This window comes from Motacilla alba, chromosome 9, assembly GCF_015832195.1.
Source record: "Motacilla alba alba isolate MOTALB_02 chromosome 9, Motacilla_alba_V1.0_pri, whole genome shotgun sequence".
Taxonomy (NCBI): Eukaryota; Metazoa; Chordata; class Aves; order Passeriformes; family Motacillidae; genus Motacilla; species Motacilla alba.
The window spans coordinates 14,215,158-14,229,205 of record NC_052024.1 but is presented as its reverse complement, the minus strand read 5'-3'; the positions used below and the strand labels follow the sequence as shown (position 1 = coordinate 14,229,205).

The window sequence follows — 14,048 nt, the reverse complement described above, 5'->3', positions numbered from 1 at the left end:
GCTTGCTGTTTTGGAACAGAAATTAAAATCTCAAATGGTTGGTGGTAGAGTTGTAAAGGAAACAAGAAGTCTGGATAACCTCAATATTTCATCTTTGATTTTTACTTCCCAACTTTTTATTTACTTCTTCAGAAGCCAAGAAGTCAGTTAACATGCAGAATAAAAGTGTTTATCAAGAACAGAAAGGAAGAAAAGTTTTTCTATGTTCCTTTTTCACAAAAGGTCTAAACATACAGCAAAGAAACATTAAAAAAATATAAAAGGAAAAGAAGCTGATGGGTAAGAGGAATAACTGATGACTGAAGGGTGTATAGGGAATGTGCTCTTTGTGTATCTGCTATATCATGAGCCAAAGCTAAGAGTCAAACTGAAAGACATCCGATTAGTTAACAACCTCTCCATTTAAGTACATTCAAAAAAGTCCAATTATAGCAGGAAGAATCTGGGCTCGCCTCCGTCTCTGCCCCAAAATATCATTGTTCATTCTCACAGCCTGGCCAGAGGCCAGCTGCTTCCAGGCTTTTAGCCACAGGGTGTATTTAAAAACCATTCTGTGTTCCTGTTTTCCTGTCAGTCCAAGTGAAATCACTGTAAACAACCATTTTCAAGCGTACCTGTGTCCAAACAGAGGCTGTTGCTGGGTTCTCTGGGGTTGGTTGGGGCAGGGGGCAGAAAGGATGAGGAGCTCCAGAGCAGAGCACTCCATCTTCTCCTTCTTCAAACATCTGCTCAAGCCTGAGAAGGGGTTTTTCCAGCCAGGATCAGGCTCTTCAACAAACCATGGGAGTTTGTTTGAGCTCTGCACGTAACACCAGTGGAAATCTGGTCAGTGGACTCCCCTGATGGTGGCAGTCCATCACACACTGCTATGGGCTGGATGAAACCCCAAGGAAAAGACAAAGCTATTGCACAGAACTGTCAAAACCCCCCAAAGAAAACAGGTGAGGGAGGCAAAACTCCAAGGAAAGCCTCCAGCTGGGAGTGTGTTTGGCCATTGGTTTTCCTGTGGATCTAGGCATGGATTTTGTGAGCTCCCGAGCCAGCCTGACTGCCGTGTGACAACACAGGACCAGTGAAGTCCTCTCTTATTTATTTTAAATTACCTCTGCAAGAAAATTAATAAAAAAGAAACACCCCTCCCCCCCCATTTCAATTGTTCAATTGCACAGTGGGAACTGGGAATAGTTGTTTGGGTTTGAGGGTTTTCTATATTTTCTGTATTTTCTATAGATATGGACATTTTCCTTTGAAAATAAGTGAAGAAAGCAAGCGAGCAGTGAAAGCCAGCTCTGATTAAACCCTAAGCCTCTCAGCTGTTGCATTTGTTTCCTTTGCCCTGTTTGCCTTCTTTACAGTGTAAAAAAAGCTTCTGCACTGTGCAGGGCCCTTTTCCAGGGCTGGGGAGTGGGGTGGCAGTGGTGCTGAGGATTGCTGAGCCACTGGGACTGTGGAGCCACTGCCCTGCTCCACTCCAGCTCTTGCCCCCACCTACCACCGTTTTCGTGGCACCTCTGAGGAGCTGGTACTGCCACATCCACTGGTGTATTTCACTGGGGGGAAACAGGTCCTGCATCCCTGTTCCGGTTTTGTGGCAATTCTTCTGAGCTAGGGATGGAGGACCACTCCCAGAGCACAGCAGGTGCAGTCAGAGCCTGCGAGGCTTGCTGTGCCCCTGCAGAGTCTGTGTGCTCCGTGCCTGGTTTCCCCCGCAGGCAGAAGACCTGCTCCCAGAACAGAAGCATTTCCAGATTATTTCTGTCCTCTCATGTGAGAGCTACGGGCTGCTTTGATCATGTCTCAGCACTCAGAGATAAATATATCGTTTGTAGGATGTCTCCATCTCTGCCGGGGACTGTGTTTGCTCGCACACATGCACTCGCACAAACTGTAGGTGGCACTTTGAGAATTAGCAACGGTGCTGCTGTGTCCTGTGCCGGGGCACGGCTCTGTGCACCAGCCAGGGGGAAGGGGGAACAGAAAAATGGATCAGTACCAGGGAGAAAAACGGGGGGAGCAGAGCCTCCCCGGAAAAACCCGCTGGCTCCTTGCCTTCACCGGGATGCGGCATTCAGCTGCTTACAGCCTGTGGGAGAGACGTGCCAATAGCCTGTACTTTTCTCTACAGTATGTTTTATTTATCTGCCTCAGAGGAGGAGGTTTGCTGTAGTTATCACCCCAGGAGTTCAGCTGGATACAAATGTTAACCAACTGGAGGGGAAACAGCTTGCCCCAAAGGTTTTATCGTTGTTTGGTACACAGCGAGCGAGTGCCAGGCACAGATTATGCATTTACAGAGCTCCTGGCCCTCTCCTGCCTCAATTGTCAGCAGAGGAATTCAAACCACACTGATCAATTTGCTGTCTGTCAGCAGCTGGGTACTGAAGGGCAACCCTGGATCGATCCATTCTTGGAGCACTGTCCTGATTTCAGGGATTACATGGTTTCCTCTGTGCTGTGTTAACAATTTAGGTGCTGGGTGTTACGTGAGCTCTGCGTGTGGTTATCACTTTTGGATGGTATCTTAGAGAAGTTTGTATATTCAGGATATGAATCTTGCACAAAGCTTGCTCTGTGGATGTTGTGTTGCTCTATATGAGATGGAGGCTGGCCTCTTTGATTGTGTACCAGAGGGACAGGGAGTCCCTTCTTTCATTCAGCATAAACCTAGATTTTGGAAATTATTCTGTGCTTTTCAGGAAGCTCTGAATGCCTCTGGAATGCACATCCCTGGTATAATACTGAAGATGAAAATGGGGAGAAGTTAGCTGCAGTTCACATGCTGAGAAGCCCAGAAATGCTTCTCAGCCTGCTGAAGTGCCATCACATGAAAACCTGCAAAGTTTCTGGCCTCTCTGGCATTAGGAGAGGATAAGTGAATGTCATCATTCATTTTTAAAAACAACTAAGCGGCTTAGAAGTCTGTAGGAGTGGGGCCATGTGTGAAGAGTTTCAGTCCTTTGTGGTTTGGAAATTGTTGCTTAGTCCTTGGAGATGACCTCAGCATCCCCTTTTAGCGTTTCTCCCTCAGAGAGCTGCTCTCAGCTGCTGGGATGTGGAGCCCAACAGCACCTGAAAAACCAGCCATGGCAGGGAAGCGCCATTTTATGGGCATCTGGTGTATTCTCAGTTGCTTGCAGCAAAACTTAGCAGCCAAAAATGTAGAAGTGGACTGTGACCATAGCCTGTAAGCCACTGGCAGGGGCTCTCGAAGCTCTGCCTGGTTAGATAAGCAAGGCCTGGAGAATAGATCATCTTCAGCTGCTGGTCCTGCCTAATCTGTGCTTGTTCTCACCATCTGGGCACTGGGTTAGGATCCAGTGTCAGTCCCAACTGTTGTTGGTAAATTATTTCCATTCCTCTTTCCTACTTGATCACCTTTGTGCACTGATTGCTGCAAGTTTGGATGGAGCTGGGTGAGCAAATGCACTTCTCTGCCAAAGGCCATGGCCCTTGTTTATCATCCACCCTGGTGCTGGTGAGTCTGGAGTTCTCTGCTTAGGGAAATGAGCTGGAAGTGGGTAAAATGTGGGCTCTACTGCAGTCTTTTCTTTCTTATTCTTTCCATTTTGTTTCAGGTGGATGCATTGATGATACCACTGTGTTAATCATGGTGTTAAAGCAGAAGACTGCATCTTGCCTGTATCAGCACAAGTGATGGGATTTGAAAGTCTATCCAGGACCTTTTATGAACACAGCTGCAGGTAAATCTCCATTGGTAATCCAAGGTATACCTAGAAATATTTGTCTAAGAAGTCTGCATTTCAGAAAGATATCAAAACCAATAAACTCCAAGAATCACTGTATCATCCCACCCTATCAATACTCCGCTGAACTTTTCAAATGATAAAAACAGCCATGCAAAACCCACACCTTTTTTTTGTTTTCTTCCCCCTCTCCCCTGCCAAACTCTCTCAAGTATGACATCAACCTGAGCCCTGCCCATTTGGATCCTCAGCCTTCAGTGCCAGATGACAGCAGAGCCAGTGAGGTGTGCTCTGTTAGCTTTAATCATGTTCAGTGAGGTGTGGCACAGCAGCTGGAATAATTGGGATAATCTCCCAGCTCGTGGGGGGGGCAGTGATGTTGAAGGAGAGGAGGGAAGTGACAGTGAAGGAGAGCTGGCAGCACAGGAGCAAGAGTGCTGTAGCCCAGGGGCGCTTCAGCAGCCAGCAGGTTTCAGCAGCTCTCTGGGCTGTTTGTACCTGGTGGGTTTGGTGCAGCACTCGGGGAGTGCAGTGGAAGGTGCATCATCACAGGCTGTGTTTGCCTGACACTCATTTATCCCCACCTAACGTGGGACCACTGGTTTTGGCTGTTTGTGAGGCACAACTCACTGCAGTGCAAATGTGCTGGTCACTTTTTACACTGAGTATTCGCAAAGTCCTTTGAAAACAAATTCTGCCCCAAGTCTTGTTCATAGAGTCCTTGAAGCTGGCTGACAAACCACTCCTGAAAAGCACAGTGAGATCTCCCTGTGCACGCAGGGACCTGCAGGAGCACTCTGCAGGAGCAGCCTTCTTAAGGATTTGCACTGCTTTATCTTAATCAAAAACATTTATCTGATTTAGGAAGAAGTTGAAGCCTGCCCAGGTTTACTCTGCTTTGGATGCAAAGAATGTTTGTAAAATCAGCCGAGAAACAGTGGGTCCTCCTCTTAGCTTAAGCTTGCAGTGCATACAGTTCTTCAAGGACCAGACATGTGTGAGGCTATTTTGAGATTTCCAGGGTAGGAAGCAGTAAATTAAAATGTCATAACCACAGTGGTTGTGAAGGCTTGGAAATCAGAGGTGATACATACTTTCCAGCTAGGTGTTATCCCAGCTTTCAATTCTACCAAACCTGGAATTAGGATTTTCTGAAGGTAACTAGCCTGTTTGCAGCAGTTACATCCCATTTTCAGCATTTATCATCAGCCCCTAAAGCAATCTTTTTTATTTGCTTTGATCTTTTTGATTTTGCCTTTTTGATCTTTATAGGTCTCTTCCAAACCAAATCGTTCTGTGATTTTACTTTTCCTCTCCATCACTCTGCTGACCTTTCTTTCTCTACCATAAGTGATACACCTATTTCTGCAGGTACCTACAGTTCCAAAGCAGTCTTGGGACTTCAGGTAACTCTCAGGTAACACATGTGCTTAAAGCAAAGCCAACAATCTTAAAAGTAAGCTAAGGAGGCTGTTTTGGATGCTACATGTGTAACAAAAACCCTAACATGCCACAGTAAACTTTACTTAACAGATTGCTTAATCTCTACAAATGTTAACCTCCAGGTTTTTATTTACTGAGCTGGTGTTTAATGATGCCATTGTCTAATTGAAATGTGTTCATTCCTTCTCCAAGTGCCACTGCTAAGCAATTTACTGATATATTGCAGGAGGACTGGATGGGATTTTCTTTGTTTCAGAGTAAACTTGGGAGACAGATGGTGTTCAGACAGTGCAGATGTGACAGCTTCCATTGCTTTCTTTATGGAGTCTTTCTTGCCAACTAAGCACTTTTGTTTTCAAATGGCAAAACTGTAATTTTCAGAGGCACCATAGAGAATGGGCAGGAGTACAGGAGGAAGGAGATTTAGATTTGTGCCTCTTCATCAATGTGGAAATTTATTTCCAAACCCAGAGCTGGAGGTTGCTGGAGCCCAGTTGCCATCAACTCTTGAGCTCAGGCCATTGCACAGACAGCAGCAGCTTGGAGAGCCCCAATACTTCTCTCTGTGCTCTTGTACTGCTTGTCTGGAGCTTCCAAAAACAAACTTATGGCTCACTCTTCTGCTGCAGAAAGAGAGCCTGAGGCTCACAGAAGGGATCTGAGCTGCACAGCACAGGAGGGCTGGGAAGAGAGCCCAGCTGACCCTGGTCTGGAGCCAAGACCAGCCCAAATCGCTCCCTCAAGGGTGGGTGGGAACAGAGAGCAAGGGCAGGCAGACCTGGTGCTGCTGGTGGGAGCAGACTCCCAGAGCCAGGTGCCATTTTCATTCCAACATTCAAACACCTGTAGATGGGGTCATTCAGAAAAACACATGTGTTAGCCACAGTTTATTTCCCCTCAGGTGCATGAGGCAGCAGAATTGACATTTGACATCCTCAGTAGGCTGTTGTTCACCACAGGGAGAAAGAGCCATGGTGTCTGGCACACAGGGACCAGTTCTTTTCAAACTCACTCTCCTGGATTATCACAAAGGTAAAGAGCTCAGCAGAAGAGGTGCAGTTCCATTCCTTCCCTGTAAAGCATCTTATGGGCAGCCTGACTGCAATGTTGTGCAGCTCAGCCAGGAGATGGGCTGGAGCTTTTTGTCTCTAACAGTCCTGGGCAGTCTGCTGTTACTGTGGATTCTTTTCACCGCCAGCTGCCTGCCTGCTATTCACACTAAAACACCAGGAGACAGTGATAAGGAAGGCCAGGTCTGGCCCTAGCCCATTTCTTAGAAGTTGTTCACCTTTTGTAAGCTTTCAGCAGTGTGTGTTAGAGAAATCTGAGCTGCTCTGAAACGCATGGGACTTATGCCAACTGGGCTGGAGTTTCAGCCTGGAACAAACACCAGAGTTCTCTGAAATACTGCAAAATGTGAAATTTTGGCCACAAGCCTCTCTCACTTTTGAATTAAGAGCTGTATTTATTTATCTATTTATTTATTTATGCAAGGGGCTCTAGAAGCCAATTTTCCTCTCTCTGAAGACAGCTGAGCCTGTGCTGCCTGCCTTGGATACTCAGGGCCACTCTCTGGACAGGATTTACTCCCTGCTCTGGCACCAACCTGGCAGGACAGATGTGGTTGGAACAAGATCCTTGGTGAACCCAGAACAGAGCAGCACACAGCTGGCAGCTTAGCACAACACTGCTCTGAAATTCGGGCAGTTGAGGCCAGGCAGGCTGTCAGCAGCTGCTGCCGTGCAATTCCGTCTGCACACAGCCTGTGGACACGTGGCCAGGGGATCTTGGGGTCTGCCATGCATTTCTGTCTGCACATTGCCCATGGACACATGGCTGGCAAATCTCGGACAGTCCTGGCTCTCTCTAATAGGATTAGTTAGCAACAGTGCTAGAACTACTCAGAGCAGCCATCTGTGGAGAGATGACCCTGTCTCTGTGTGTTTATAGCAGCTGTGTAGCTTTAATGTGCTTCTGTTCATGGGCTGTTGTTAATTTTCATTAATTTCGTACCATTCAATGGAGAAAGGAAAGCCTCTGGTTCAGAGCAAAAGCCACCCTAGGACTGTGAGACTCTCATTAATCTGACAGTGGCAAGAAATCTCCCACAGTCAGGGGCCTGTGAGAAGGGATCCTCCTGTTGTGTCTGCAGTGAGGGCAGCAGGCACTGAGGTCATGGCCTGACACTGTGGCTGAGGTGGTGGAAAGGCTCTCTGCTCCCACAGATAAAGGGATGAGGTTTCTGCAGGAAAAGGGATGATTTATGCAGGAAATCAGCTGGGTTTGGCTTCTTTTCTTCCTGATGGTGCCACCTCTGTTGCAAATTACTTTGCTGTTGGAGGGCTATGGCTTCAATCCATACAGCTTCTAACATATTTTGTTGTTTATCAGTTTTTGCAAGGAGCCCGTTGCTGTGCTGACTCCAGAGTGCCCATGTAAGGGTGACAACCCCAAAAGTGCAGTGCCCACACTCCCAGGGCCAATTCCCTCTGCCTCACATACCTATGCAGCGTCAAACCAGGTAAGTGGGGAAATATTAGAAATTTAGCAACTTAGCTCATGAGCAAAAGTGCCAACTGGCAGGAGTCCTCAGAGCAACAGGATGAAACATTTCAAGTTACAGAACAAAATGTCTCTGCTGGGGTACTGAAATACATGTCTTTAATGTGCTCTTACTGAGGTTTAGTGGCAAACCAAAATGGAAGCTATTTTTAAAAATTCTTGCTTCATGTAATGTGGCTGTAGTCCACATCATTGCCCAACATATCATGAAAGATAATATTATCCAGCTTTTGAATTGGTTCAATACCAATTACTTTTCTGCTTCAAATATCAAGAAGCATTTTTCAAAAAAATTGGTTTTGCTTAGACGTTATGGAAAATAAAATTAGTAGACATCAGAACATCAGTCTTGGGAAATTTGCTGCGAAGCAAGTACAAGTATAACAAAAGTAATTATAAGTGAGTGCTGATAATTTATTTACTGGGGTAGTGCCGTTGTTAGAGATGTCAAAATCCTTTTTTATCTGCACAAGTTGGTTTTTTGAATGGGTTTCCATGCTTCCAGCAGTAGGAGACTCCAAGTTTCTAATGAGGCTGTGAGAAGTACAAGGACTTTCCATGGGAGCAGGGAACTCGAGTCACATCGGATTTTGGAGTGGAGCAATCCCCATTTGAGTTTGGCCAGAGGATCCATGCCAGGCTGGGCTCCTGAGTGAGCACTTATCCCTTGTCTGGGCTGCATCCCGTCGGGGTGGCCATGAAGGGGTTAGTTCATGAAGTGACTCTTAGAAAAAACTCTTGTGCAGGAGACAAAGGAAATGCAACAGATCTGATGTTCAGTCAAGGACAGCTCCTCTCTGAGGGTATCATGGAGCTCACTATGGAGCTCCTGCCTCTGGAGAACTCTAATTCCAGCAGGGAGCTGTGCTGCATCCCAAAGCAACAAAGTACATATGCACTTAACAAAACCAAGCTCAGCTCCTTTTGCAAACCAAAATAAATTGTTTCCATGCCTGCCCGGATTCTAAATTAGCAGAACAAACAGTCATTTAAAATGAATGATTTCAAGTCAGAGGAATACAAATCAGAGGCTGTGTTTTTTCTCATTGGAAAAATACTGTTCCACAAAAAAAAAAAATTACATAGGTTTTTAATCTTCTACAGATGGGATAGAAGATAATAAAGCGGTCAACAGACAATATAACACATCTGGCTCCACATCTGACGTGTCCAGGTATTGACAGATCATTCTTTTTGGTGCTTTTACACATAACAAGGGTCATCAAAGACCACATTTTTATTTGGCTTATGTGGCCCTGCACCCAGAAAGATTTGACCCCCGAATCCACCAATATGGACAGTTTCTGTGGTCTGTTGTGCTCTGCAGGAGCCCCAGAAGCTCTGACAAAAGGCAGCATTCAGGTTTTGCTGGAGAAGAATGGTGGTGCAGGAGAAAGGGGGGAAGGAGTGCCTGTGGTGCCCTGTTTTGAAGGGGAAATAAAATAGAGGGATAAGGCAACATTAGCTGAGGCTTCACACAAAGCTATTTGGAGTCCTTTCTACAACTCTGCCTCAACTGCTCCTAACTCCTGAGCATTGGCTCTGTCTCTCACCAGCCACACTTTCCTTCACCTCAGCCAAGAAATCCTTTCTGCATGGAAGGAGGTCAGTAGGTGATCCAAGTTCGGAGGTCTTCCGAGGAAGTGTCAATCCAGGCAGGAAAGCTGTTTGGAACAAGTTATGAGAGGTTACCCTCGGGCAAGTAAAGAAGTGTGATGAGCACGTTACTCCAAAGGGAGCTCATAATTTGATACAGACCTCTGGAAGCTACCAAATTCCAATTGTGCATATTAAAACTCCAAACGCTTCAGGTCTGATTTAGGCTGCTGCAAAGTCAACAGGAGTCTCTCACTGCCTCCAGTGGGCTTTTAATGTGATCCTTATTGAATAAATAATCAAGAAGTAAACCTGCATGGAATCTGATTACCTGGTCTGCAGCCTCTGAATGAACTCTCTGCTGCATTATGGAATTACAACACAGGCATGTGAGATTCCAGTGAACTAAGAGCAGAATTTCCATTGCCCAGCTGAGTACCTCTGGTCGGGCTCTTCTCCGACTTCTGCTCTGAAATCACCAGTCTGTGTTACACAAGAGGTCAGACTCTCTGATTTACAACTGTCCTTTCTGCCTTTAATAATCTGTGATGAAATCTTTTATACATGAACTCTAAGCAGCTGCAAGTGCCTGCACCAGCTGGCAAACCTGCCCCACGACCATTCACCCTTTCTGCAAGTCACTGGGGCTCCAAGGCTGCCAAGATGGTGCTCTGAGATGATCCAAAAGATCTCCTTTATTTAGCAGCACAGCTGTTTGTTATTCTGTCCAGGAGCAGTAAAGCTATCAATTGCACAGAAGGAAAACATTTGAAAGCACACTAAACAGCAAATAATCCTCTGCTCAGGATATTAAAATATCCCAAACCACAAATTTCTCAGTGTTATTATTTTGTAGCAGACATCTGGCACGCCAGTCTATAGAGCAAGGAGGTGATGTGCTCCTATCAAGTCTGGGTTGAAAGGGGATGTCCAGATAGCCTTGTGCAGTCTGCTTCTAGTCAGGAACTGCTTCTGCAGACCCTTTATCTCCAATACATTGTCTTGCAGTCACTGCCACGTTTGAATGGCATGTTTTGTTCCCATGATGAGGCTGGATGTATCAGGTGGAGCCTTGGCCAGCATGTCTGACACAGACCACCTTGAGAAGGAGAGGGTGTCTGCAGCCAATCCTTGGTGCATTTATTGACCCACCTACCATTTTTGGAACTTGCAATAATTGCTCTAATTGCTTGCTCCCATGAGGTCTTTGCCCTCAAATTCTCAAAAGCAGTTTTTGAGGTGCTGACCAAGTCAGGATCTCAGGCAGGCTGACTACATGATGTTCTGCTGTCATCAGAGGTTCCTGCAGGCCAGATCCACCCAGACACCCCATGTGCTGGCACAGAGGGGATTACTGAGGAGGGAAGAGGGGTACAGGCCTGTAGACATAGATAGACAGACAGACAGATAGATCCACTTCCCCTCCAAAACCAAAAACTTACAGTTTGGTGTTTTAGTCCTTCAGCCAGCAGAAAAATGCTGGTCACCCTGTTGCATAAAACCTAGAGATGTGGAAAAGAGTAACTTCCCTGAAGTTAAGATAGAGGATGGGTGGTGTCATCTGGCATTAAGTGTGACATTTTGGAGACAAAGGAGGACAGATTCCTGCACTGTACTCTGGAAGGATCCTGGATATGACTTTGGGGGACACAGGAGAGGTGGCACGTAGTAAATATAAGGTCTGGATGTTAACACCAAGAGTCTTCATCTTATTTCCTGTGATCCTCTGACACTGTGCAATCATTTTCTAGCCCTGAAAACGATGGTCAAGGTTTGATAAAAGGTATAACTCATCAGTATGTGCAGAAGCCTCTGCAAAATCCAGATGGGAAAATGACCTTGATTCCTGCAGTTAAAGAGAAAATGAGGCTTGGGCCAGATCAATTCCCAGGATTGCACACTGATTTCATTGGAGTTGCCCTGAGGGTGAGTTTGATTCTCAACTCCTTGAAGTTTTCAAAACAAAGCAGAATCCAGGTGGGTAGCAGTATGGAACTGATGGGGTTTTTTTGTTTGGGTTTTGGGTGGTTTTTGGTTTTGGTTTTTTTTTTTGGTCAGTTGTTTTAGTACAAGCTACACATGATGTACAATTATTCCTGCAAATCTGTAGGAGCAGATAACTATTTTACAAAGAAAAGATAAAGCCTTCACCTGGAACCAGCTCATGTTGACTTTAGAAAGATTTCCTTTTATTGATGAACATGTCTTTCTGTTTAAAGTACCCACAGCTTTGACTCTCAGGACTGCAGCCATTCTGTCTCTCTCTGAAGCCACCACCTGCTGATGTGTTTGCAGTAGCCTGTCCAGAAGAACATATTTCTGAACAGAAAACTGGTTTTACATAATTAATATAAAGTGGGATCAAACTGCAGCAGTTGAAGTTAAATTTCTACACATATGTGGACTCCACAGTTTGGGTATGTCTAGAGCTAGATTGTTGTGTTCCTTGACCATTAAATATTGTCAATACTGAGTGTTTCTCTTATTTTAAATGCTGCCAATTTGTACAAGGCCTATTCAATCCTACAGATGGAATAAAATTCTGAAACAGTCTAGTGTTTCAATTTGGAGATTAAAGAATACAGAGGTGAGCATAGAATTTGGAAGTTGAGTTTGGTTTTACAGGGACAAATGTGAAAGTGAAATCCAAAGATGGTAATTTGAACTGGACCCTTTTCCAAGGCAAATTTAGGTCTCTGTGTACCCATAGGGAGCTTCTCTTGGGAAGTTCTGGTTCCACACCCTGAATGCACTGTCTGAATTCAGATTTAGGTCCTACCTGGCAGCCCATTGACCTTGTTGGGAGAATCATGTGAACTTGCCAGTGAAGGACAAGTCTCACAGTGCCCTAACTGGGACCTTGTGAAAATTCATTACATTCTCATGTGAAAACTCCTCATCTGAAGCCCAAAGGAACTAAGCTGGGATACCAGAGTATCTGCTTGTGAGATAACATTTTCTGCTCCCACAACAGAAGTCAGTTTTTCCTATTAGTTCTGCTTTCTGTGCTGTCTGATAGCAGGAAGAACAAAACCCAGTGAAAATTAAAAAATGAAGATAATGCAAAGTTAAACACACCTCTTTTTGATCTTCAAATTGAGTTGATGTCAAGTAAAGCTTGTTCCCTATGCACTGTCTTGCTTCTTTGTTTAATGGTGAATTGAGTGAAACTATTTGATTTGCCAGCTTGTGCAGTAAGTTGGAAAATAAAATTAATAAGTGGCAGTGTCAGAGTCACAGCGTGTAAGTGACCCCCGTGAGGCACAGTCGAATCAGAAGCTCTTCACCTTTGCAGTGTCCTGTTATCATGTGATCAGATCACTTCATCAGCTTTGTGATCCCCAAAACCCCTGCTCAGGGCTGCTCCTGGCACCACAGCCCAGGCTGGGCACAGCACAGCAGGGGAGTGACATCTGTGCATTGCAGATTTTGGGGTTCTTGCTTTGGGCTCTGCACAGTTCAGGGTCCTGGGAAGCAGGACAATGAGCTCTGTTTTCCTGTCTTTCCTGGCATGTTTGGAGGAGGCATGAGGCCCCTGGGGAGGCCTCTGGGAGGAGCCCCTCTGCCTTGGGGCACCAGCAGAAAGCCTGAGCAGGACACTCAGCTTGGGCTCCCAGTGCTGCCCCAGCAGGAGCTGCTCTGCCCTCTCTGGGCCAGGGTGCCCCCAGGACTCCGTGGGGAGCATCCCCCAGGGAAACTCAGAGCTCTGAGAAAGGAAAGAAGGAGGCATCACTGTGGGTAGGAGACAAGCCAGGAGCTGGATATAGAGACTTAAATGTCACCAAGTCCTTGCTTAGGGACTGGCACTAACATGGACCCACTGGCTGCTTTTCTCCCTGCAATTATTTTAGAGCTCAAGGAATTAAAATTCACCAAAGCCTTAATTTCTGAAAATTATTAAGTCTGACATAATTTTTCCTTCACAATGTCATTTAGTTGGACTGCCCAACATGTTCCTCCTCCCCAGTGCTGCCCCTTTATTCTTGTATCAAGCTATGAGAAAGAAGGGTCATAACCAGCCCCCTAAGATGCAGATTGCACCTAAGGGTAGCACAGCAGAACCATCCTGCTTTCTTCTATCAGCTCTGCTCAGTATTTAAACAGAGTTATTTAGTTCCCACGGGAGAATTGTACTAGAATAGAGAAAGGCACAGCATGCAGCTATTATTGGGGCAGTGATTGTAATGAGCATGGAAAATGGAACAATATATAACCTATTCTTAATAGACTCTTGGGAGGGTTATCCTCTGCTATTCCTCTGATCCCATATACAGAAATTATTTTTTTTAAATAATTAATAATGCCTTGTTTTTTTCCATTTGTATTGCTCAGTAAACATTAATGGCATTTTCCACAGATGGATTATCCCTGTGCCTGCGCCAGAGTATTTTGAATAAAACTAACTCCCTTCTTTCTCTTCAAGCAGTTGTTTGATGAGAGAACCTGTCCTTTCCAGAAAGGACACTTGACCATGGAAGGTCAAATTTTTCTGCACTGAAGCTGCGGTTGTGTCAGCTGGGAATGCTCTGGAGTCTGTGTGAGCTCCCTGTGTCATCACCACAATTCCTGGTGGATGCTGTGGTGAGATGGAGCCGTGCTGGCCTAGACCTCCTTTACCGTAGAGAAGGTGCCTGAACTCCAAGAGGAGGCAGGCTGGGAAAATGTCCAACTTTCTTGCATGCAGCACTTCATTATGCAATTATCATGAATAGAAATCCTCTGTCCTGGAATGGGAGTTATTAA

At 45.5% G+C, this 14,048-nt stretch overlaps 1 long non-coding RNA gene across 3 annotated transcripts in view; it reads left to right on the top strand.

Annotated features, from left to right (window-relative positions):
- Positions 1 to 12,710, top strand: part of LOC119704528 — a 119,754-nt gene extending 107,044 nt beyond the window's left edge. The window contains exons 1-6 of one of the 3 annotated variants that reach the window (XR_005257989.1): positions 4,918 to 5,121; positions 6,049 to 6,179; positions 7,539 to 7,668; positions 8,814 to 8,883; positions 11,057 to 11,231; positions 11,525 to 12,710. This is a non-coding gene — a long non-coding RNA (uncharacterized LOC119704528). Of the gene's footprint in view, positions 1 to 3,575; positions 3,702 to 4,917; positions 5,122 to 6,048; positions 6,180 to 7,538; positions 7,669 to 8,813; positions 8,884 to 11,056; positions 11,232 to 11,524 lie in introns of those variants that run through there. The other 2 variants (XR_005257987.1, XR_005257988.1) reach the window with 2 other exon arrangements.
- The last annotated feature ends 1,338 nt before the right edge of the window (positions 12,711 to 14,048 follow it).